Source organism: Cibotium barometz, chromosome 35, assembly GCF_041138505.1.
Source record: "Cibotium barometz isolate CiBa-2024 chromosome 35, ASM4113850v1, whole genome shotgun sequence".
NCBI lineage: Eukaryota > Viridiplantae > Streptophyta > Polypodiopsida > Cyatheales > Cibotiaceae > Cibotium > Cibotium barometz.
The window spans coordinates 17816896-17844553 of NC_141080.1; positions in this window are offsets into that span (position 1 = coordinate 17816896).

Consider the following 27658-nt stretch of genomic DNA (forward strand, 5'->3'; position numbering starts at 1 on the left):
AATTAGGGTTTACTGTTTCTGCAAAAACCCTAAATTCTACCCTAAAGAGATATCGAAATGCAGAGGTTAAAGGCTCGTTGGGTAGCTCTAAGGAAGCAGTAAGAGCTCATATGGTCCCTTTTAATTTAGTCCAAAAGGGTTGGGACTGAATTAGGGTTTTTGTGAATCTATAGATTCTTGCCAAAGTGACACCTTTTTGTGCCTAATTGATCTTTGTTTGCTCCCAAACCAATGTCAACACCTTCCGCACCTCATTGGCATCCCAAGGTTTTCAAATTATGCTCCACAAGCTTCAATTATAGGAGCTAAATCTCAATTTTTCTCAAGTAGCAATGCAAAAATCCATAATCCTCTTATCAATTCCCATCCATTACATAGCATGTGCCTCAACTTGCATCACCAAAAGGCATACAAATTCCTTGCAATTCCAAGCATTCACCATACATTTCCCATGGCATAATGCAAGATCAATTCCCATGAGATGTCCATATTAAGGCGCCATTGCCATGTACATAAACCAAGGGGATGATTGTGTGAAGAAGATCGTCAGTGTAGCGCGTTGAAGCTTGCCGAACTCCCGGCCAAGCTCTTCTCACCCCCGTACCTAGTCTGAACCAAGGCACGGGTTGAGGCCAAGTCTTCACCTCCACACCTAATCCTCCACCGTACCGCTTTACCACGACACTCACGGCACGGTGGATTCAAGCCATGCTCCCCCCCGGGCCTCTCCGCCAACACCCGAGGTACCCTCACCAATATATCTAGTTTCTGGAAATTGAAGTGAGTGCAAACAATTGTGAGGTGCATATAGCTTGAATATGAAAATGGGGCGGATCACTTACAAGGATGTGGCATGACTCATGCCCATTACAATATACTCATAAACCATTATCCATGAACTCATGATTATCCACATAGCTCCAAATGTCCGCCATTCATCCAAAGATCCAACATCAATCAATAAGCACAAGTGAGGTAATACCATATACCAATGATATCAATATCCAATTGGTATCATTCCCAAAAGCATTGCTTATGAGTAATTGGCATCAAATGGCATTCAAGGGAATCACCTTGCATTTGAATGTAGCATTACCAATTGATTCCAATCACACATCAAGCTCTTCCAATGCTCAATAGCATCATACCAATGCATAAAAGCATCATGTCCATAGAAAAACCTTCTCATTATTACCCAACATCCACTCCATGCCCCACACTTACACCACTGGCATGGTTGGTGAGATCTTGGGTGATATGCGGCCAGGGGATGACAGGCTGTGTGACAGCCATTCTAGAGACTGGCATAGTTATAGCGCCAGCTCATTAGTTGGGTTCACACTATAGAGAACCCTCGTATGTATTGGTTGAGTACCTTTCATATTATGTGTACTCTTATCTTGCATATGGTGTGTTGAGTGTTGAGTGAAGAAGAAGATTTTTAGCCTCTCACCTTGTGTGTTCTCTATTAGGGTTTTGTGAGTGTGTGTGTGTGTGCTTGCAAGAGCTCAAGCTCTCTTCCCCCTGCATCTTTTCATGGTATCCGAGCCTGGTTCGTGCTAAGGGCTGAGCTGCAAGCAAGAGAACCACAGGAAGCGGTACGAGGGTAAGAGCTTCAACTACTCTTCCCTATCTGTGTTGGTGACTACACCCTTGTCGGGAGCTCTACGGGAGGCACCGGCAAACGATCTCTGATTGAGGAGCTTTCTTCGCGAGAGTAAAGCTATAGGGAAACTATACTATCCTATCGGACAACATTTTTTGGGCCGAAAACGCGTTTCGAGCGCGTCTGGACCTTTGTTTTTCAAGCATATGCATTCTTTCATCCATTTATGCATGGATTCATCAAAGAATCTTGCATTTGTCTCACAAATGGCCACATGGCATCCAAATGGGTGTGATTAAAGAAAGATGTGAGCAATAAGAGCATGTAATCCCTTTCCAATGGATCATAAGTTATGTAGGAATGTTAAAATTCTGTAAATTAGGGTTTCCTTTCATGAATAACCCCAATTTGTCCATAGCATGAGGATTAATCACCAATGCTTGAGAAAATGGCCATAGCAACTCACCAATGGTATTCCGAAAGCTTCAATGGTTGGATTGTTGCTTGATAGAGCCTCCAATGGAACCAAATCTTGAAGATTTTTGCAATTTTTGAGGGTTGCTCAAACCTCCTCTTCTCCCTCTCCAATAGCAATGAAGAACTCCCCAAAATCCACCAAAAAGATGCCAAACATCATAGCTAACAACCACATGGAAGGAATGCAATGAAATGGAGCCTACTTCTTGCGATTTTTGGGTCGTGAGGCTGCGTGGGAAAACGGCGCACCACGCCTAGCCTCATGAGTAAAAGAAAGCAAAAGCAACTCCAAGTTAGCCCTCATTAGCAGTAGGATACATTTGCAGCCATTTAGAGTGAGTGGAGATGGACAATGGTGAGCTATGTGAGAAAGATTAGGGTTTGGAGAAAAGGGAAAGAAAAGGGAAAGAAATTTTTAGAAAAATGCATGTAAATTGGTACTCTATGTGTTCCTCTCCTCAAGATCAACAAAAGCCCTAGCAAATGGGAGCAAAACAAGGGAAAGATGAGAAGTAATGGTGTCTATGGAAAGCTTGGAAAAGAAGCACAAAAAGATAAACATGATTAACAGAGAGATTAACAGGTGATTAATTCAATTTTTTCCAATTTTTTGTACCCCGCTCCAAATAATTGGTCCAGGGTGTCCAAATTAGGTCCACTTGAGCTAAATCGCCATAAAATCACATGAAATCACATGAAATGATGCCTCTCCTCCACTAATCTCCAAAGATTAAGTAGAAATTAAGTAAGATTAAGCCAAAACTCCAAGAAATCAAGAGAAAATTCAAAAAATTATCAAGAAAATGTCTAATCGCATGCCCAAAACCTTGATAATGGATCAAAATCAAGGCTCTGATACCAAATGAAATGGATCTAGAGCAAAATAGTGAATCAAACACATCAAAGCAAGAATCTAGTATCCATTAATCATGAGATTAGTTATCAAATGGCTCATCACATGAATATATAAGAGAGAGAAAATCTATAAGTGCATGTAGCAAGAGAAGATGCACAAATAGCCTAAGTGTGTTTAACCTCTCACCAAGAGGATGGCTTTCAAGTTAGCCATGAACTTGACCATGGAAGGCCAAATCTCCATTGATGGAGCCCAAAGGTACAAGATGACCAAAATTAGTAAAAGTGTCAAAAGATCCTACCAATGTACCCCAAGCCCTATTTATAGTCACTTTCTCCTTTTGCCCATGGGCCCCTATGTACATGTGGAAATCAAGCTCTATGGTTCATGACAAACGCTCACCACCTGTTCACTCAGGGGCCTTTTGAATAGTTCCTAGCTCATAGTACCCGACAATATAATCACATAAAAATATCCAGATGGAATCTCCGTTGAAGATCAGCAAGATCAACCAACAGATCCATATAAAAGAGCCATGGACTCATCCGTTGAGCACCAGCAAGGTCAATCAACTAGATCCATGCTCAAATTTAGAAAACAACTCTTACTCCTTGTTCCAATATCTTCCTCGACGTACTTGTGGGTATCTTTGGTGACCCAGAGCCCGAGCACCGTATGGTCAGCACCCTCTAGGATCCTTCCCAGGTCACCTAGCGCTTCACTCATAGGCCGCTTCCTTGGTCCCTCATCCACTGTATCGGAAGCTCACAATTTAATCAAACCGAGGCTGGTCAAGACCTCGGCAGACCTTGCTATACGAGACGTCCTCCGACAGCAGTTGCAACTTTAACAGATAGGTCTCCATGACTTCATTCACAAGACGGTCAAAATGCTTCCCCAGCATTCTTGACATAAAACAGTCATTTAAAAACAGATTTCACAAACAAATACAATTCCAACAATATTTCCATCTTTTCTCATTACTCCACATCCTTTCACATTTGACCCCATCTTTTTTTCATCTTACCCACAAAATTATTTCATCATCGATCCCTATCACATCACATCATTCCTACATCAAATCATATCCAATCGCATCATCCACACATCAATCCACATCATCCATACATCCATCCACATCATTCAAACATCCATGCACATCACTACACATTATCCACACATCAATCCACCTCATCCATACATCCATCCACATCCATCCACATCATTCTACATCCATCCACATCCATCCACCTCATCCATACATCCATCCACATCATCCACATCATTCTCTCATCAAACACACACCAATCCACATCATCCACATCAATCCACATTATCCACACATCCATCCATATCTTCCATACATCCATCCACATCAATCCACACGTCAATCTACATCATCCAAACATCCATGCACATCAATCCACCTCATTTCATAAGCATTCCCATTCTCATCTAATCACATCGTTTTCTATCTCATCACTTATTTCCTCATTTATCCTTATCAGATCTCACCCACTTGCATCTACCCATATATCTCATCACTTAACATACATTAACCTCTATCCAATTTACATCGCATCTTATCACATTCATTTCACATCACATCTCATTCATTCACATCCTGATTCACATGCTAACACATTCATTCATGTCCCTTATTGTTCATTCACATCCTGATTCACATCACATCACATCCATTCACATCCCTTATCATTCATTCACATCCTGATTCACATCACATCACATCCCTTATCATTCATTCACATCCTGATTCACATCACATCACATCCATTCACATCCCTTATCATTCATTCACATCCCAATTCACATCACATCACATCCATTCACATCCTTTATCATTCATTCACATCCTATATCATTCATTCACATTTTGATTCATATGCTATCACATTTATTCACATCCTATATCATTCATTCACATCCCTTATCATTCATATCTATCCACTTTACATCACATCTCATCGCTTCAATTCTCGTTCATATCCATCACATTTACATCCACATATATTCTTCCACATACTTCCACATCCATACTTATCACATACACATCCACATCTATCCTTTCACATACATCCACATCCATACTTATCACATACACATCCACATCTATCCTTTCACATCCACATCCATCCTTCACATACATCCACATCCATACTTATCATATACATCCACATCCATTCTTTATTATACATCCACTTTTATTCTTCACATACATCCACATCCATCCATCCATTTATTCCCATCTATTAGATTCACTTTACTTCTCATCACATCTATTCACCTCACATTCTCGTCACTCCTATTCTCATCACATCCATCCATCAATTCATTCCGATCTATCTAATTTGCATCCCACCTCATCACATCATTTACCTCTCATTCTCATCACATCTATTCTCATCACATCTATCCATCCATTCATTCTTATCTATCTGATTCGCATCCCATCTCATCACATCTATTTACCTCTCATTCTCATCACATCTATTCTCATCACATCTATTCTCTTCACATCTATCCATCCATTCATTCTCATCTATTTAATTTGCATCCCATCTCATCACATCTATTTACCTCTCATTCTCATCACATCTATTCTCATCACATTTATTCTCATCACATCTATCCATCCATTCATTCTCATCACATCTATTCTCATCACATCTATCCATCCATTCATTCTCATCTATTTGATTCATATCACATATCATCACATCTATCTACCTCTCATTCTCATTACTTTCATTTTCATCACATCTATTCTCTATTCATTCTCATCTATGTGATTCACATCCCATCTCATCACATCCATTCTTAGAATGCAAGAGAATCCTTATTTTTTAATATAAAGATTCTTTACACATCTATTTATGCATAATTTCAATTTTAAGGAGAATAACACTTTTGAAATAAAAATAAATCTTTTATGCATATTTCTATGCATAAATTCAATTTTAATGAGAACAACTCTTTTGAAATAAAAATAAATTTCTTTATGCATCATTCTATGCATAAAATCAAATTTGATGAGAATAACTCTTTTGAAATAAAAATAAATTTCTTTATGCACCTTTCTATGCATAAAATCAAAATTGATGAGAATAACTCTTTTGAAATAAAAATAAATTCTTTATACACCTATCTATGCATAAAATCAAAATTGATGAGAATTTTAAATGAAAATAAATTTCTTTATGCACCTTTCTATGCATAAAATCAAAATTGATGAGAATATCTCTTTTGAAATAGAAATAAATTTCTTTATGCACCTTTCTATGCATAAAATCAAAATTGATGAGAATAACTCTTTTGAAATAAAAATAAATTTCTTTATGCACCTTTCTATGCATAAAATCAAAATTGATGAGAATAACTCTTTTGAAATAAAAATAAATTTCTTTATGCACCTTTCTATGCATAAAATCAAAATTGATGAGAATAACTCTTTTGAAATAAAAATATATTTCTTTATGCATCTATTTATGCATAAAATCAAAATAACACTTTTAGGATACACAAATGGTGGGGATTACTCTTTTTGAATAATAAAAGATAAAACTTACTTCACCAATTTTTAGGAAATTTTGCCATAACTTCCTTTGTATGGCTGACCATTTTTTAAATTTTCCTATCTTAAAATTACTTAAAATTATCCCCAAATGGTTTTAAGCACTCTAAACTAATCAAATTTAACTTTTAAAAGAGAAACAATATGAGAAGTTTAATTCCAACAATTAGATTACTTATCTAGGATAAAGAAGGGCTGAATTTAAGAATGAGAGAGGGGGAAAGCCTTTCCAGCAAGGCATAGCATCAGATTATCATTTTAAAGATAACAAAAATTAGAAAACCATTAAAAGAATAAAGAAAAAGTAAGATTTCTAACTTACATAAATTTCTGAGAGCTTTCCTTTGGCTTGATGGTTTCAGGGATCTACTCTTGTTTGCAACAAGAGTGGCCACCAATTCTTTAGAAGAGGGAAAGGTCAAAAACTAATGAATTATTAAGAAATTCATAGTTCTTGGCTTTGGGGTGGAGCAGAGTAACAGTGCATAAAACACTATTAATCTTTAACAAAGGGGGAGGCTTCTATTTATAGGAAAAAGTGAGCCTCTAACCAAGCAAATTGATTCTAGAATTTTCCAGAGCAGTTTGGTCAATTTTTGACCATTTTCAGTGTAGCTGACTTTTTGGATCTAGTTGAAGCAGGAGAGAGGAGAGATGCAAATATCTCATTATTTGTTGTGAGTTTAAAACTCCACCACACATGTGAAATAGGTGCCTCTTTCATGAGGGGAATTCCCTCACACTGAGGTGTCAAAAATGCATCATTTCACTAAATATCTCTTCTTTTTTAACTAATATCCTTGTCCTTAGTCAACTCTTCATCTTATGTGAGTATTTACTCATTTTTAGGGAGATTTTCTTTATTTCTTAATTTATCTCCTCCATACATTTGGATGAATATGATTGGCCCCTCAGAACCTTAATTTAAAATTTTTCGAAAATCCAGACCCCTAGGATAAGGCCTTTTGAACAGATTATAATTGATTTCTAATGCACCTTCTAAAAATCTTTTTGAACTTCTGTTTCGGGGGAATTTATTTTAATAAGAAAATATATTTTCCCATCCAAAAAATATCCAAAATCTGAAAAGCCTCTCTCTAAAATATTTTCTCTCTCTAAGCCAGAATAGGTAGAAACAAGATCTTTTATATTTCTGAAGAGGGATTTGATTACAGGGGAAGATACTGGACATCCTGAGAGGCTAGGGAGGAATCTTACATGTTGATTCTACTGTTTTTAGATGCTATTGCAGTGTTTAAATTTGATTGGTAGCCTCCTGGACCTGCTTCCATAGCATTGCATTTCGGTCTCATGAAGCATATGACTTGTAAGAAGATGACATCGCCATACTCCCTGCTCTTGTTCCCCAAAGGGAAGCAATTGTTGCTTCTGCCCCTTCCAGTCTAGAGTGTGGCAAGTGCAAGAGTCCTTCCAGACCTTCTCTAATTTGTTGGTGTTGATGGTCTCATTGTTGAGAGCTCGTATTTTTTCTGCATTTGCTCTATTGCTTTGTTCTCTTTCTTGTTGGAGTTGGAGCACTCTTTGTTCTTCTTCTTTCAAACTTGAGGATAGTGAATTCAGTCTTCCTTGTAGTTCTTCTTCCTTGGCTTGGGAGGTATATTGTAGCTCCTATAGCTGTTTAGCAAGCATGGATAGCTACTTGTTCCTTGTTATGTGCTACTTCCCTTTGAATTTTCTCCTTTCATGTTCTAGTTGCACTTTCAATTCTTTATTTTCCTTGATTTTGTGCACTAAAGTTTGACTCAAAACAAGATTGTTGTTTTTGAGTGTTTGGTATCTGACTTCTTGCTCCTCGCCCCGGCGCACGGCAGCCTTTAAGCTTTTTAGGATGATATCCCTATGTGTTGCTTTTGCTGTTGTTAGATGCTCTTGCATTGTTTGAACTTGATTGGTAGCCTCCTAGACCTATTTTCATAGCATTGCATTTTGATCATGAAGCATATGACTTGTAAGAAGATGGCATTGCCATACTCGCTTCTCTTGTTCCCCAAGGGAAGCACTTGTTGCTGTTGCCCCTTACAGTCCAGAGTCTGGCAAGTGCAAGAGTCCTTCCAAGAGTCCTTCCACTGGCAAGTGCAAGAGTCCTTCCAAGCCTTCCATAGTCTCTTGAAAGAATCTATCGGAATCCATATTATGGAGCAAAGATGTCTCTCGAATCTCCTCCGCACATCTTCTAGACGTTGCCTTCTTTTACTGGGACTTGGTGTCTCTTCGGCCCTTTGTTGCTTCCCTCTATCCAGTGGCTCTTCATCAAAGGAGTCCTATTGGGAGTGATGTGGCTTCTTCATGTCCCCATGGGGCTCTGCTTTTGGGAACGTTTCCTATTGAGACTCTTTATGTAGCTCAGCAGAAGCAGGTATATCTGACATTGTTCAATTTTTAAGAGGGCAAAGATTTTTTAAAATTAGTTGTGCCAGAATTTGAGGGGGAGTTTGATGATGTATATGTGATTCCGTCCTCTCTGGAGGTGCTGACAAGTTGAGACTTGCTGCATCCTACTGCCCCAGTACTTCTTGGTATGACGGTATTTCCTGGGTTAGCTCAACCTTGATCCTTTGTGTTTCCTGAGCAATGTCGAGCATAATGCCTGTCATCTTCTTTTTAGTCTTCTTCTTTGTCCCTTTCTTGATCTCCTTCATGATTTCTTTTGTTTCCATAGTATGGCTTCTCCTTCCTGCATTTCTTTAGTGGTAAGTGGTGTTGGTGCTGTCTGTACTGCCAGTTGCAAACTTCCTTTTGGTTCCGGATCTTGAAGAGGCCGCTAAGCTATGTGATTCAGCACCTGTGTCATCAAATAAGGATTACAGATCTTTGACTGGTGTGCCTTTAGATAATTTTCCATTTCTTTGTGGATGTAATAAGCCCAATCATCTTCTTTTTCCTCATGTACTTTGGCTATCCTGTTAAGGGGCACCTTGTTATATCTGTCTACTAGCTTTGCTTACATTTTATGAGCGACATTGCTCTGTAGGCCTTTTCTGTCACTTCATCCCTGATGTTGTCATACTAGGCCCCATTGGAGTTGTAAGAACTTTTCTTCAGCATTGCATCCAGGGACATCTTTTCGTAATTATAAATGTATTTTAAGTGGTGGTGGTATTGTAGAGACTCTCGTATCCATTCTTATGTGATCAAAACTTGCTCTGTGGTGCCATCTGCTTTAGTTACCTTTCCCCTCTTTGTGGCCTTGTCGTATGTCTTGAGGTACTCTGCGCATAGCTCTGTATCAATGGTTTGGGGGGGAGACATTGTGCCATCCGCCCTAGATCCACACTCTCTACTTTTTCCTTGACTTCAGCTTCCTCCAAAATTTGCAAGCACTCAAGATTGTGATATTGCAGAGCTGTCTTTCCATACGCACGCAGTGTGGACCTCTTTGCTTATTATTGCACCATGGATTGCCTGTGCATACGTACCCAGATAGCTTGATTTTGGGCCCCGTGTGGGTCTTTTCTTTCTGCTAACTGGTGATCTTGTTGCACTGGCTTATGTCACTACGCCATAGTCTCTTCTCAGCTTCCGGATAAGAGGTAGCTGAGATCAACATCTATAACATTTGAGAAGAATGCCAGTCTACTGAGACTAGTGAGAGCATGTGCCATGCTTGTTGTTTCTTTTTGTTCTTCTTCTTCTTCTTCTTCTTCTTCTTGAAAGTGTCTCAAGGTTAAATTTGATGGGAAGTGTGTTCGTGGTGTGAGCAAATAAGGAGGTATGAATTTAAATTGAGAAGGTGCACATTGTGATAGTACTGTGAGATGACAAGGTCCAAAACCCATGAGATGGGTAAACATCGTGAAAGTACAGGGTTTAAAGCCATGAGAGAAGTGTTTCCATGAAATGGCTAAAACCATGAAATGGACAAAACCGTGAAAGTGCAGGTTTTAGTTCCATGAAAGTTGTTGCCGTGAAATGGCTAAACCCATGAAAGTGTTAGTTCTCCTAGGCTCAGATCATGAGATAGATTGATTGCATATTGGAGTAAAGAGAGGATTAGTGTAGACAAAAAGAGAGATAGAGTTTGAGGAGGGGCCCGAGGAGTTCCTGGCAAAATGAAACTATCTCCGAGGCTCGCTCTCAAGGAGTAGTCACATCTCGTCAGTTGGTTCTTGTCGTGGCTGCATTCCTAGATTTCCAACTGGTGCTCCAGCTCTTGTATGCGCGAGTCCTTGGTGGTGAGAAGATCAAAAATAGTTGTTTCTCATACCATCCTTGCGGCATCCAATTCTTCAAATCGCCTTGTTGCTGCCTCCTGTGCTCGTCTGGTTGTGCAGCCTCCATTCCTTGAGCCTCTGTAATCTTGTGAAGTCTTTCTCTGGCCAAGGCTTGACTTGCTTGGAGTTGTTGTGTTATTTTCATCATTGCTTCTTTGTGTGTATCCATCATCTTTTGCATTTCTAATTTGTTGGTGCTGATGGTCTCATTGAGTGCTCGTATTGTTTTTGCATTTGCTCTCTTGCTTTGTTCCCTTTCTTGTTGGAGTTGAAGCAATCTTTGTTTTGCTTCTTTCAAACTTGAGGATAGTGAATTTAGTCTTCCTTGTAGTTCTTCTTCCTTGGCTTGGGAGGTATGTTGTAGCTATTTAGGCTGGATAGCTGCTTGTTCCTTGTTATGTACTACTTCCCTTTGAATTTTCTCCTTTGCATGTTCTAGTTGCACTTTCAATTCTGTATTTTTCTTGATTTTTTACACTAAAGTTTGACTCAAAACAAGATTGTTGTTTTCGAGTGTTTGGTATCTGACTTCTTGCTCCTTGGGGAGCCTTTAAGCTTTTTAGGATGACATCCATGTGTGTTACTTCTACTATTGTTAGATGCTTTGGCAGTGTTTAAACTTGATTGTTGCTAGCCTCCTGGACTTGCTTCCATAGCGTTACATTTTGGTCATGAAGCATATGAGTTGTAAGAAAATGACATCGCCATACTCGCTGCTCTTGTTCGCAAAGGGAAGCACACTGTTGCTGCTGCCCCTTCCAGTCCAGAGTGTGGCAAGTGCAAGTCTTTCTAGGCCTTCCATAGTCTCTTGAAAGAATCTATCGTAATCCATATTATAAAGGAAAGATGTCTCTTGAATCTCCTCTGCATCTTCTAGATGTTGCCTTTTACTGGGACTTGGTGTCTCTTCGGCCCTTTGTTGCTTCCCTATATCCACCAGTGGCTCTTCGAGGTGTCCTATTGGGAGTGATGTGGCTTCTTCGTGTCCTTGGGGCTCTGCATCTGGCAGCGTTTCCTATTGAGACTCTTTATGCGACTCAGACGCAGAAGCAGGTATATCTGACATTGTTGAATTTTTAAGAGGGGAAAGATTTTTTAAAATTACTTGTGGCAGACTATGAGGGGGTGTTTAATGATGTATATGTGCTTCTGTCCTCTCTAGAGGTGCTGAGACTTGGTGCTTCCTGCCGCCCTAGTGACAAGCTGAGACTTGGTGCTTCTTGTCGCCCTGGTACTTCTTGGTATGATGCTATTTCCTAGGCTACCTCGACCTCGATCCTTTGTGTTTCCTTAGCAACGTCAGGCATAATGCCTCTCTTCTTTTCGGTCTTCTTCTTTCTCCCTTTCTTGATCTCCTTCACGATTTCTTATGTTTCCATCCGTATGGCTTGTCCTTCCTACATTTCTTTAGCGGTAAGTGGTGGTGCTGCTGTCTGTATTGCGGGTTGCATCCTTTCTTCTGGTTTTGGATCTGGAGGAAGAGGCTGCTAAGCTATGTGATTCAGCACCTGTGTCATCAACAAATAAGGGTTGCAGATCTTTGACTGGTGTGCCTTTAGATAATTTTCCAACTTTATGGATGTAATAAGCCCAATCATCTTCTTTTTCCTCATGTACTTTGGATATCCTGTTAAGGGGCACCCTCTTATACCTGTCTACTAGCTTTGCTTGCATCATGAGCGACCTTTCTCTGTAGGCCTTTTCTGTCACTTCATCCTTGATGTTGTCATACTCGGCCCCATTGGAGTTGTAAGAACTCTTCTTCAACATTGTATCCAAGGGCATCTTTTCATAATTATGAGTGGATTTTAAGTGGTGTTGGTATTGTAGAGCCTCCCGTATCAATTCTTCTATGATCAAAACCTGCTCTTTGTTGCCATCCGCTTTAGTTACCTTTCCCCTCTTTGTGGCCTTGTCATATGTCTTGAGGTACTCTGTGCACAGCTCTATATCAATGGTTCAGGGGAGACATTGTGCCATCTGCCACCCTAGGCCCACTCTCTTTAGTTTTTCCTTGACTTCAGCTTCCTCCAGAATTTCCAAGCACTCAGGACTGTGATATTGCAGAGCTATCTTTCGGTATGCAGTGTGAACCTGTTTTCTTATTATTGCGCCATGGAACGCCTGTTCATATTGACCCAGATAGCTCAATTTCTAGCCCCATGTGGGTCTTTTCTTTCTGCTTATTACTGGTGATCCCGTTGCATTGGTTTATGTCACTACCGAAGTCTCTTCGGCTTTCGTGTTAGAGGTAGCTAGTCTACTGACTAGTGAGAGCATGTGCCATGCCTTGTTGTTTCTTCTTCTTCTTCTTCTTACTCTTGTTTCCAGGTTAGAGGTAGCTAAGGTCGACATCTAGTTTACATGCTCTCACTAGTCTATTGACTGGTGGGAGCATGTGCCATGCCTTGTTGTTTCTTCTTCTTCTTCTCTTTGAAAATGTCTCAAGGTTAAATTTGATGGAAAGTGTGTTCGTGGTGTGAGCAAATAAGGAGGTATAAATTTAAATTGAGAAGGTCTACATCGTGATAGTACTATGAGACAGCAAGGTCCATAACTCATGAGGAGGGTGAACACCGTGAAAGTGCAAGGTTTAAAGCCGTGAGAAATGTTTCCGTGAAATTGCTAAAATAGTGAAATGGACAAAACCGTGAAAGTGCAGGTTTTAGTTCCGTGAAAGTTGTTCCCGTGAAATGGCTAAACCCGTGAATGTGTTAGTTCTCCTAGGCTCAGGTCATTTGACAGATTGATATCATATTGGAGTAAAGAGAGGATTAGTTGTAGATAAAAAGAGAGTTAGAGTTTGAGGATGGGCCCAAGGAGTTAATGGCAATGAACCTATCTCCGAGGCGGCACGCTCAAGGAGTAGTCGCATCTCGTTGGTTGGTTCTTGTCATTGGCTGCATTCCTGGATTTCCAATTTACGCTCCAACTCTTGCATGCGCGAGTCCTTGGTGGTGAGAAGATCGGAAATAGTTGTTTCTCGTACCATCCTTGCAGCATCCAGTTCTTCAAATTGCCTTGTTGCTGCCTCCTGTGCTCGTTTGGCTTGCAACATCCATTCCTTGAGCCTCGTAATCTTGTGAAGTCTTTCTCTGGCCAAGGCTTGAGTTGCTTGGAGTTGTTGTGTTATTTTCATCATTGCTTCTTTGTGTGTATCCATCATCTTTTGCATTTCTAATTTGTTGTGCTGATGGTCTGATTGAGGGCTCGTATTTTTTTTGCATTTGCTGTGTTGCTTGTTCTCTTTCTTGTTGTTGGAGTTGGAGCACTCTTTGTTTTGCTTCTTTCAAAATTGAGGATAGTGAATTTAGTCTTCCTTGTAGTTCTTCTTCCTTGGCTTCGGAGGTATGTTGTAGCTCCTATAGCTATTTAGCTTGGATAGTTGATTGTTCCTTGTTATGTGCTACTTTCCTTTGCAATCATCTTCTTTTTCCTCATGTACTTTGGCTATCCTATTAAGGGGCACCCTGTTATACCTGTCTACTAGCTTTGCTTGCATCATGAGCGACCTTTCTCTGTAGGCCTTTTCTGTCACATTTATCCGTGATGTTGTCATACTCGGCCCCATTGGAGTTGTAAGAACATTTCTTCAACATTGCATCCAAGGGAATCTTTTCGTAATTATGAGTGTATTTTAAGTGGTGTTGGTATTGTAGAGCCTCCTCTATCAATTCTTCTATGATCAAAACCTGCTCTTTGGCGCCATCTGCTTTAGTTACCTTTCCCCTCTTTGTGGCCTTGTCATATGTCTTGAGGTACTCTGCGCACAGCTCTATATAAATGGTTTAGGGGAGACATTGTGCCATCCGCCCTAGGCCCACTCTCTCTAGTCTTTCCTTGACTTCAGCTTCCTCCAGAATTTCCAAGCACTCAAGGACTGTGATGTTGCAGAGCTATCTTTCGGTACGCAGTGTGAACCTATTTTCTTATTATTGGGCCATGGAACGCCTTTGCATATTTACCCATATAGCTCGATTTTTGGCCCCATGAGGGTCTTTTCTTTCTGCTTACTGGTGATCCCGTTTCACTTGTTTGTGTCACTGCCGGAGTCTCTTCGGCTTCCGAGTTAGAGGTAGCTAGTCTACTGACTAGTGAGAGCATGTGCCATGCCTTGTTGTTTCTTCTTCTTCTTCTTCTTACTCTTGTTTCTAGGTTAGAGGTAGCTGAGGTCGACATCTAGTTTACCTGCTCTCACTATTTTACTGATGGACAGGTGGGAGCATGTGTCATGCTTTGTTGTTTCTTCTTCTTCTTCTTCTTGAAAATGTCTCAAGGTTAAATTTGTGTGTTCGTGGTGTGAGAAAATAAGGAGGTATGAATTTAAATTGAGAAGTTCCACATCGTGATAGTACTATGAGACGACAAGGTCCATAACTCGTGAGCTGGGTAAACATCGTGAAAGTGCAGGGTTTAAAGTCTTGAGAAATGTTTCCATGAAATTGCTAAAATAGTGAAATGGACAAAACCGTGAAAGTGCAGGTTTTAGTTCCGTGAAAGTTGTTCCCGTGAAATGGCTAAACTCGTGAACGTGTTAGTTCTCCTAGGCTCAGGTCATCCGATAGATTGATATCATATTGGACGTGTTAGTTCTCCTAGGCTCAGGTCATCCGATAGATTGATATCATATTGGAGTAAAGAGAGGATTAGTGTAGACAAAAAGAGAGTTAGAGTTTGAGGATGGGCCCGAGGAGTTACTTGCAAAATGAACCTATGTCCGAGAGGCACGCTCAAGGAGTAGTTGCATCTCGTTGGTTGGTTCTTGTCGTTGGCTGCATTCCTAGATTTCCAATTGGCGATCCAACTCTTGTATGCGCGAGACATTGGTGGTGAGAAGATCGGAAATAGTTGTTTCTCGTACCATCCTTGTGGCATCCAGTTCTTCCAATTGCCTTGTTGCTGCCTCCTGTGCTCGTTTGGCTTGCAGCATCCATTCCTTGAGCCTCTGTAATCTTGTGAGGTCTTTCTCTGGCCAAGGCTTGAGTTGCTTGGAGCTGTTGTGTTATTTTCATCATTGCTTCTTTGTGTGTATCCATCATCTTTTGCATTTCTAATTTGTTGTGCTGATGGTCTAATTGAGGGCTTGTATTTTTTTTTGCATTTGCTGTGTTGCTTGTTCTCTTTCTTGTTGGAGTTGGAGCACTCTTTGTTATGCTTCTTTCAAACTTGAGGATAGTGAATTGTCTTCCTTGTAGTTCTTCTTCCTTGGCTTCGGAGGTATGTTGTAGCTCCTATAGTTGTTTAGCCTGGATGGCTGATTGTTCCTTGTTATGTGCTACTTTCCTTTGCATGTTTTAGTTGCGCTTTCAATTCTGTATGTTCCTTGAATTTTTGCACTAAAGTTTGACTCAAAACAAGATTGTTGTTTTTGAGTGTTTGGTATGTGACTTCTTTCTTCTCAACGTTTAAGCTTTTTAGGATGACATCCCTGTGTGTTGCTTCTGCTATTGTTAGATGCTCTTGCAGTTTTTGGACTTTATTGTTTGTAGCCTAATGGACTTGCTTCCATAGTGTTGCATTTCGGTCATGAAGCATATGACTTGTAAGAAGATGACATCGCCATACTGGCTCCTTTTGTTCCCCAAGGGAAGCACTTGTTGCTGTTGGCCCCTCTAGTCCAAAGTGTGGCAAGTGCAAGAGTCCTTCTAAGCCTTCTCTAATTTGTTGGTGCTGATGGTCTCATTTAGAGCTCGTATTTTTCTTCATTTGCTATGTTGCTTTGTTATCTTTCTTGTTGGAGTTGGAGCACTCTTTGTTCTTCTTCTTTCAAACTTGAGGATAGTGAATTGAGTCTTCCTTGTAGTTCTTCTTCCTTGGCTTGGGAGGTATGTTGTAGCTCCTATAGCTGTTTAGCTTGGATAGCTGCTTGTTCCTTGTTATGTGCTACTTCCCTTTGAATATTCTCCTTTGCATGTTCCAGTTGCGCTTTCAATTCTGTATTTTCCTTGATTTTATGCACTAAAGTTTGACTCAAAACAAGATTGTTGTTTTTGAGTGTGGTATCTGACTTCTTGCTTCTCGCCGGCGCGGCAGTCTTTAAGCTTTTTAAGATGACATCCCTGTGTGTTGCTTCTGTTGTTGTTAGATGCTCTTGCATCATTCTAACTTGATTGGTTGCGTCTTGGACCTACTTCCATAGCATTGCATTTCGGTCATGAAGCATGTGACTTGTAAGAAGATGACATCACCATACTCGCTGCTCTTGTTCCCCAAGGGAAGCACTTGTTGCTCCTGCCCCTTCCAGTCCAGAGTGTGGCAAGTGCAAGAGTCCTTCCAGGCCTTCTCTGTGAGATCCCTGTCCCCATCGCGCAACAATTTCAGGGGTGCTAGCAGCAGAAGTAGCACTTCTTGCGCGGGGCAGGGTCCCACACTCGGGGCCTCGCCCACGGATATCCGGACAAGAGACTAATCCATCGGTTTTTCTAAAACCGAACCCGGAAAAACCTACTTTGCCCGGAAAGCACGGGCGATTCCACTAGGATAACTTTTCCCTAACGTAGTCAAAAGCCTTAACTAACTGAGCTCATCTGACCGAACCCGTAAGTCCCATAGTCAGATCAGGGAAAAAGACTGTACTTGGATCATAGAGACCAACGCTTTTTTCCTCATTGAGAGGCACAATCGTTGATTCTTTTCCATAGAAAAATTTTTGTCCGGGATTTACTTTCATCCCACATCCACATCCATATCTACATCCACACATCCATTTTCACATCCACATTCACATTCATACATCCACATCCACATCCACATCCATACATCCACATCCACATCTACATCCATACATCCACATCCACATCCATACATCCACATCCACATCCATACATCCACATTCACATCTACATCCATACATCCACATCCACATCTACATCCATACATCCACATTCACATCTACATCCATACACCCATTTTCACATCCACATTCATACATCCACATCCACATCCACATCCACATTCATACATCCACATCCATATCTACATCCATACATCCATTTTCACATCCACATTCACATTCATACATCCACATCCACATCCACATCCACATCCACATCCATACATCCACATCCACATTCACATCTACATCCATACATCCACATCCACATCCACATCTACATCCATACATCCACATTCACATCTACATCCATACATCCTTTTCCACATCCACATCCACATTCATACATCCACATCCACATCCACATTCCATATTTACATCCATACATCCACATTCATACATCCACATCTACATTCACATCCATATATCCATATCCACATCCATACATCCATATCCACATTCCACATTCATACATACACATTCATATCCACATCCATACATCCATATCCACATTCCACATTCATACATAATAACACTTTTATAAAAATCCTTTTATGCATTTTACTATGCATAAATTCTATTTTAATGAGAATAACACTTTCAAAATAAAAATAAAACTTTTATGCATCTAACTATGCATAAATTTAATTTCAATGAAAATAATACTTTCGAAATAAAAATAAATCTTTTATGCATCTTTCTATGCATAAAATCAATATTGATAAGAATAACTCTTTTGAATTAAAAATAAAATTCTTTATGCATCTTTCTATGCATAAAATCAAAATTGATGAAAATAACTCTTTTGAATTAAAAATAAAATTCTTTATGCATCTATTTATGCATAAAATCAAAATTGATGAGAATAACACTTTTGGATTAAAATAATTTCGTTATGCATCTTTCCATGCATAAATCCAATTTAGTAGGAATTACACTTTTAGAATAAAATAATTTCTCTTATGCATCTAATTTATGCATAAAATCCATTTATGATGAAAATCACACTTTTAATATATAAAAAAATATCTTTTATGCATATGTTTATGCATACAAATCATTTATGATGAAAATCACTCTTTTAATATAAAATAATTTCTTTTATGCATCTATTTATGCATAAAAATCATTTATGATGAAAATCACACTTTTATAATCAAAATAACAATTTCAATATACTTCCTTCTATGCATATCTTTAGTATGCATTTTCTTATACCTAGGATGAAAATTAACACTTTAAGAATACATATACGATGGGAATTATTCGTTGTTTCTAATTGTGCCCAATGCCAACAAAGTAAGCTTCTAGCATATAATGTCTCTACCACCTAATCAATCTTTTTGAATTAAAAAAAATTAAAACTTATTTTTCACAATTTTAGAAAATTTTACCATAACCTCCTTTGTATGGCTGACCATTTTTCAATTTTTAATTCTCTAAAATTAATTGGAAGTTCACCAAGAGTATCTAAATCATTCTAATGTAAACATTTTCTACTTATCAAAGAGAAACATTATGAAAAACTTGATTTTATCCATTAATCATTTATCTAGGATAAAGAATTGTTGGATTTACTAAAGAAGAGAGGGGAATGCCTTTTTTCAATGAGGCATAACATTGTATTCAATTTAGAGAAGACAAAAATCATAAAAACCATTAAAATTAAGCATAAATGGGAATTTAGGTATTTCCTTACTACCATTCATCAATTAACTTCAATAGCATTAAAAAGCCGTTCCAATTAAGCTTCTCAAGCTTGAGAGGGGTTGAGAAGAGAGAAACATTGAGAAATTATGGAAAAAGATCAAAATTCACACTTTACCTTACAAATTGCTTGATTCTTTGATCACGGTAGAGGCCCCCAACCAATCAATTGGTTTGGTATGCTCATGGAGCCACTAATGGAGATTGAAGAAGGAGGGAAGCTCCAATTTCTTCAATTTGGAGAGAATTTTAGAGAATAGTAAAAATTATCATTATTTCAGCATAATTCTGGCATAGTATAATTCTCATGTTTTTTTTACAAAAGGCTGAGGTTCTATTTATAGGAGAGGGAGGCTCTAACCAAGACCAACCGATTTCTAGAATTTTTTAGATTCAGTTTGGTTGAATTTGCACCAGATTTGGACCTAGTTTGGTTCCTTTTTTATTCGGTTTGATCCAAGAGAGAGGAGAGATAAAAATATCACATTATTTTTGAGTTTAAAACTCATTCAAGCATGTGAAGTAGGCGCAACCTTGAAGGGACTCCCCTTCCTTACACATGTGTCAAAATGGAATCATTATACCTAAAATATCTCATTTTTTAGTAATACTCATAGTTTTTTACTAATAAACCTTGTACATAGTCAACTCTTCATCTTATGTGAGTATTTACTCATTTTTGGGGAGACTTTCTTTATTTCTTTCATTTATCTCCTCCACACATTTGGATGAATCTGATTGGCCCCTCAAAACCTTAATTTAAAATTTTCAGAAAATCTGGACCCCTAGGATAAGGCCTTTTGAACAGATTATAATTTATTTCGAATGCACCTTCTGAAAATCTTTTTGAAATTCTGTTTCGGGGGAACTTATTTTAATAAGAAGATATATTTTTCCATCCAAAAATATTTAAAAACTGAATTACCACTCTCTAGAAGATTTTCTCTCTCTAGACCAAAACTGGTAGAAACAAGATCTTTTATATTTTTGAAGAGGGATTTGACTACAGGGGAAGATACTGGACATCCTGAGAGGCTGGGGAGGAATCTTACATTCTACCCCACTTAAAAAACGCGAGATGTCCTTATCTCGCAAAACTAGAGGAGAATTCTTTTTCTTAAGATCTAACTTATTATGGGTTCCTTATATTTTGGTGAACCCAAACAGAATCCTGGGATAAAGATCCCTTATATAACACTCATTATTGAATATCAATTCACTCAGATCATAACAATTAATTCCTTATCACAATAATGGCCCATTAGACCGAATTTTCTATCTGAACAGTCCTCCATGGGGATTTCAATTTTTCAGATTTTTAATTTATCATCCCTTAACTTGATCCACTGATCAAAAGTTAATAGTAGTAATCTGCCAGCACAATCCACTAATCTCAGTGTGATTTGCTGTAGTCATTAACGTTATTCCAGTTATGAACATCATCACAGGGACTTGTCCCATTCATCCTCATTGTGGTTTTGCTCAGTTTATTACATTTCAACTAAATTTTAGGAATCATCGTTTTTCAATCAGAATCCAAATCAACTCATCAGTTCACAACCAGAATTTAAAAATCATATCAACCACATTCGAATTCATCATCTAGATAGCATTAATGCTTATAATTTCAAGTCTTAGATTTACTCGTATACTTCCAGTAAAGAGCAATCAGGGATCCCATACAATTGCGGTACTTCCATCTGAAGACCCAATTACCAATTTATGAATTTCAGTTTGAATATCAAATTGTATGAATTTTATCACACAATTACAACCTTTTAGTGCTTCTTGATAAATTTTTGACATATTTGGCTTCTCGATTGATCCTCATTAGCCAAATAGCTCTAATACCAACTGTGAGATCCCTGTCACCGTGCAACAATTTCAGGGGTGCTAGAAGCGGAAGTAGCACTTTTTGCACGGGGCAGGGTCCCACACTCGGGGCCTCGCCCCACGGATATTCGGACAAGAGACTAATCCATCGGTTTTTCCAAAACCGAACTCGAAAAAACTTCCTTTGCTCGGAAAGCACGGGCGATTCAACCAGGATAACTTTTCCCTAACATTGCCAAAAGCCTTAACTAACTGAGCACATCTGACCGAACCCATAAGTCCCATAGTCAGATGAGGGAAAAAGACTACACTTGGATCATAGAGACCAATGCTTTTTTCCTCATTGAGAGGCACAGCCATTGATTCTTTTCCATAGAACAATTTTTGTCCGGGATTTACTTCATCTATCGAACTAAACAGAAATTGAGTCTCGATTTACGGCGGATCCATGAGTCCAGCCTAACCCCAGTCCCATGGGTTAGCCAACCGCCCAACCACTGTAGTGATGGGATCCAATTAGGAATTTGGTTAGGTTTTGTCCCGGGTACTAGGGAAAAGAGTTCCCAGGCCCCCTAGCCGGATGTTCATGCAAACATAAAACTAGTCACACCACTTACACACCCAATATGAAATTGCCTTTTTTCTCAGCATCAGCTATCTTTAAAACAATCCTTTAATGAAACCATTGAATCACTGATCACAATCCTCCAAAATATCCGGTTGAATCTTAATTTCCAATCATTCCTTCATTGGAGTATCTATGGCATCATTGGCAACCAGAACGCTCACCACCTATCCACTCAGGGGCCTTTTCAATAGTTCCTAGCTCATAGTACCTGGCAATATAATCACTTATAAAAGTCAAGATGGAATCTCTGTTGAAGATCAGCAAGATCAACCAAGAGATCCATATAAAAGAGCCCTGGATTCATTCGTTGAGGACCAACAAGGTCAATCAACCAGATCCATGCCCGGTTTCAGAAAACAACTCTTACTCCTTGATTCAAAATCTTCCACGACGCACATGTGGGTATCTTCGACGACCCAGAGCCCGAGCACCGAATGGTCAGCACCCTCTAGGATCCTTTGCAGGTCACCTAGCGCTTCACTCATAGGCCGCTTCCTTGGTCCCTCATCCACCATACCGGAAGCGCACCATTTAAATCGAACCGAGGCTGGTCAAGACCTCGACCGACCTTGTTACGCGAGACGTCCTCTGTTGACTCTCCATCAGCTCTTGCAACTTTATCAGGTAGGTCTCCTCGACCACATTCTCAAGACAGTCAAAATGCTTCCCCAGCATTCTTTCTTGACATAAAACAGTCATTTACAAACAGTTCACAATACAGTTTCTATAATGAACTCACGTCTTTCCAGATTGTTCCACATCAATCCATATTACTTAACCCAAATCCAAATCATGTGTATCCATTCTTGACCAGATACATCATTTTTCATCCCATCACATCAGATTCATTCACTTCACATAACATCCATTCCTATCTTTCTTAATTTACATTACGTCTCATCACATCCATTTCTCATTACATCTCATTCGTTCACATCTTATATTATTCATTCACATTCTGATTCACATATCTCATCTCATCCATTCACTTATATCAACTTCATATCCATTCACATACATATTCGCATTCATATTCCACATTCATACATCCACATTCACATCTACATCCATACATCCATTTTCACATCCACATTCATACATCCACATCCACATCCACATCCACATCCACATCCACATCCACATCCACATCCATATCTACATCCATACATCCATTTTCACATCCACATTCATACATCCACATCCATACATCCATACATCCATACATCCACATCCACATCCACATCCACATTCATACATCCACATCCACATCCACATCCATACATCCACATCCATATCTACATCCATACATCCATTTTCACATCCACATTCACATTCATACATCCACATCCATACATCCACATCCATACATCCAGATTCACATCTACATCCATACATCCACATCCACATCTACATCTATACATCCACATTCATATCTACATCCATACATCCATTTTCACATCCACATTCATACATCCATTTCCACATCCACATTCATACATCCACATCCACATTCATACATCCACATCCACATCCACATTCATACATCCACATCCATATCTACATCCATACATCCATTTTCACATCCACATTCACATTCATACATTCACATCCACATCCACATCCACATCCATACATCCACATCCATATCTACATCCATACATCCACATTCACATCTACATCCATACATCCACATCCACATCTACATCCATACATCCACATTCACATCTACATCCATACATCCATTTCCACATCCACATTCATACATCCACATCCACATCCACATCCACATTTCATATTTACATCCATACATCCACATTCATACATCCACATCTACATTCACATCCATACATCCATATCCACATCCATACATCCAATACCACATTCCACATTCATACATACACATCCATATCCACATCCATACATCCACATCCATATCCACATTCATACATCCACATCCACTTCCACATTTATACATCCATATCCACATTCCACATTCATACATTCATATCCACATCCACATCCATATCTACATCCATACATCCACATTCACATCCACATCGACATCCATACATCCACATCCATATCCACATTCCACATTCATACATCCATATCCACATCCACATCTATACATCCACATCCATATCTACATCCATACATCCATTTTCACATCCTACATCCACATCCATACATCCAATTTCACATCCACATCCATACATCCATACATCCACGTCCACATCCAGTCAGGTGTAGAAGCATGTATATCTGACATTGTTGAATTTTTAAGAGAGGAAAGATTTTTTAAAATTACTTGTGGCGGCAGACTATGAGGGGGAGTTTGATGATGTATATGTGCTTCCGTCCTCTCTGGAGGTGCTGGTGACAAGCTGAGACTTGCTGCTTCCTACCGCCCCAGTACTTCTTGGTATGACGCTATTTCCTGGGCTACCTCGACCTCGATCCTTTGTGTTTCCTCAACAACGTTAGGCATAATGCCTCTCATCTTCTTTTCGGTCTTCTTCTTTCTCCCTTTCTTGATCTCCTTCATGATTTCTTTTGTTTCCATCCATATGGCTTGTCCTTCCTGCATTTCTTTAGCGGTAAGTGATGGTGGTGCTATCTGTATTGCCGGTTGCATCCTTTCTTGTGGTTTTGGATCTAGAGGAAGAGGCCGCTAAGCTATGTGATTCAGCACCTCTGTCATCAAATAAGGGTTGCAGATCTTTGACTAGTGTGCCTTTAGATAATTTTCCATTTCTTTGTGGATGTAATAAGCCCAATCATCTTCTTTTTCCTCATGTACTTTGGCTATCCTATTAAGGGGCACCCTGTTATACCTGTCTACTAGCTTTGCTTGCATCATGAGCGACCTTTCTCTGTAGGCCTTTTCTGTCACTTCATCCTTGATGTTGTCATACTCGGCCCCATTGGAGTTGTAAGAACTTTTCTTCAACATTGCAGCCAAGGGCATCTTTTCGTAATTATGAGTGTATTTTAAGCGGTGTTGGTATTGTAGAGCCTTTTCTGTCACTTCATCCTTGATGTTGTCACACTCGGCCCCATTGGAGTTGTAAGAACTTTTCTTCAACATTGCATTCAAGGGCATCTTTTCGTAATTATGAGTGTATTTTAAGTGGTGTTGGTATTGTAGAGCCTCCTGTATCAATTCTTCTATGATCAAAACCTGCTCTTTGGCGCCATCCGCCTTAGTTACCTTTCCCCTCTTTGTGGCCTTGTCATATGTCTTGAAGTACTTTGCGCACAGCTCTATATCAATGGTTTAGGGGAGACATTGTTCCATTCGCCCTAGGCCCACTCTCTCTAGTTTTTCCTTGACTTCAGCTTCCTCAAAAATTTCCAAGCACTCAAGGCTGTGATATTGCAAAGCTATCTTTCGGTACACAGTGTGAACCTGTTTTCTTATTATTGCACCATGGAACGCCTGTGCATATTGACCCATATAGCTCAATTTCTGGCCCCATATGGGTCTTTTTTTTTTACTGGTGATCCCGTTTCACTGGTTTGTGTCACTGCCGGAGTCTCTTCGGCTTCCAAGTTAGAGGTAGCTAGTCTACTGACTAGTGAGAGCATGTGCCATGCCTTGTTGTTTTTCCTAATCTTCTTCTTACTCTTGTTTCTAGGTTAGAGGTAGCTGAGGTCGACATCTAGTTTACATGCTCTCACTAGTCTACTGATGGACAGGTGGGAGCATGTGCCATGCCTTGTTGTTTCTTCTTCTTCTTCTTCTTCTTCTTGAAAATGTCTCAAGGTTAAATTTGATGGAAAGTGTGTTCGTGGTGTGAGCAAATAAGGACGTATGAATTTAAATTGAGAAGTTCCACATCGTGATAGTACTATGAGACGACAAGGTCCATAACTCGTGAGGTGGGTAAACACCGTGAAAGTGCAAGGTTTAAAGTCGCGAGAAATGTTTTTGTGAAATTGCTAAAACAGTGAAATGGACAAAACCGTGAAAGTGCAGGTTTTAGTTCCGTGAAAGTTGTTCCCGTGAAATGGCTAAACATGTGAACGTGTTAGTTCTCCTAGGCTCAAGTCATCCGATAGATTGATATCATATTGGACGTGTTAGTTCTCCTAGGCTCAGGTCATTCGATAGATTGATATTTTAATGGAGTAAAGAGAGGATTAGTGTAGACAAAAAGAGAGTTAGAGTTTGAGGATGGGCACGAGGAGTTACTTGCAAAATGAACCTATGTCCGCCGAGAGGCATGCTCAAGGAGTAGTTGCATCTCGTTGGTTGGTTCTTGTCGTTGGCTGCATTCCTGAATTTCCAATCGGCGCTCCAACTCTTGTATGCACGAGTCCTTGGTGGTGAGAAGATCGAAAATAGTTGTTTCTCGTACCATCCTTGCGGCATCTAGTTCTTCCAATTGCCTTGTTGCTACCTCCTGTGCTCGTTTGGCTTGCAGCATCCATTCGTTGAGCCTCTGTAATCTTGTGAGGTCTTTCTCTGGCCAAGGCTTGAGTTGCTTGGAGCTGTTGTGTTATTTTCATCATTGCTTCTTTGTGTGTATCCATCATCTTTTGCATTTCTAATTTGTTGTGCTGATGGTCTAATTGAGGGCTTGTATTTTTTTGCTTTTGCTGTGTTGCTTGTTCTCTTTCTTGTTGGAGTTGGAGCACTCTTTGTTGGAGTTGGAGCACTCTTTGTTCTGATTCTTTCAAACTTGAGGATAGTGAATTTAGTCTTCCTTGTAGTTCTTCTTCCTTGGCTTCGTCGGAGGTATGTTGTAGCTCCTATAGTTGTTTAGCCTAGATAGCTGATTGTTCCTTGTTATGTGCTACTTTCCTTTGAATTTTCTCCTTTGCATGTTTTAGTTGCGCTTTCAATTCTGTATGTTCCTTGAATTTTTGCACTAAAGTTTGACTCAAAACAAGATTGTTGTTTTTGAGTGTTTGGTATGTGACTTGTTGCTCCTCAACGTTTAAGCTTTTTAGGATGACATCCTTGTGTGTTGCTTTTGCTATTGTTAGATGCTCTTGCAGTTTTTGGACTTTATTGGTAGCCTAATGGACTTGCTTCCATAGCGTTGCATTTCGGTCATGAAGTATATGAGTTGTAAGAAGATGACATCGCCATACTGGCTGCTCTTGTTCCCCAAGGGAAGCACTTGTTGCTGTTGGCCCTTCCAGTCCAGAATGTGGCAAGTGCAAGAGTCCTTCTAAGCCTTCTCTAATTTGTTGGTGCTGATGGTCTCATTTAGAGCTCGTATTTTTCTTCATTTGCTATGTTGCTTTGTTATCTTTCTTGTTGGAGTTGGAGCACTCTTTGTTCTTCTTCTTTCAAACTTGAGGATAGTGAATTGAGTCTTCCTTGTAGTTCTTCTTCCTTGGCTTGGGAGGTATGTTGTAGCTCATGTAGCTGTTTAGCCTGGATAGCTGCTTGTTCCTTGTTATGTGCTACTTCCCTTTGAATATTCTGCTTTGCATGTTCCAGTTGCGCTTTCAATTTTTGAGTGTTTGGTATCTGACTTCTTGCTTCGGCGGCAGCCTTTAAGCTTTTTAAGATGACATCCCTGTGTGTTGCTTCTGTTGTTGTTAGATGCTCTTGCATCATTCTAACTTGATTGCTTGCCTCCTGGACCTGCTTCCATAGCATTGCATTTCGGTCATGAAGCATATGACTTGTAAGAAGATGACATCGCCATACTCGCTGCTCTTGTTCCCCAAGGGAAGCACTTGTTGCTGCTGCCCCTTCCAGTCGTGCAAGAGTCCTTCCAGGCCTTCTCTGTGAGATCCCTGTCCCCACCGCGCAAGAATTTCAGGGGTGCTAGCAGCGGAAGTAGCACTTCTTGCGCAGGGCAGGGTCCCACACTCGGGGCCTCGCCCACCACGGATATCCGAACAAGAGACTAATCCATCCATTTTTCCAAAACC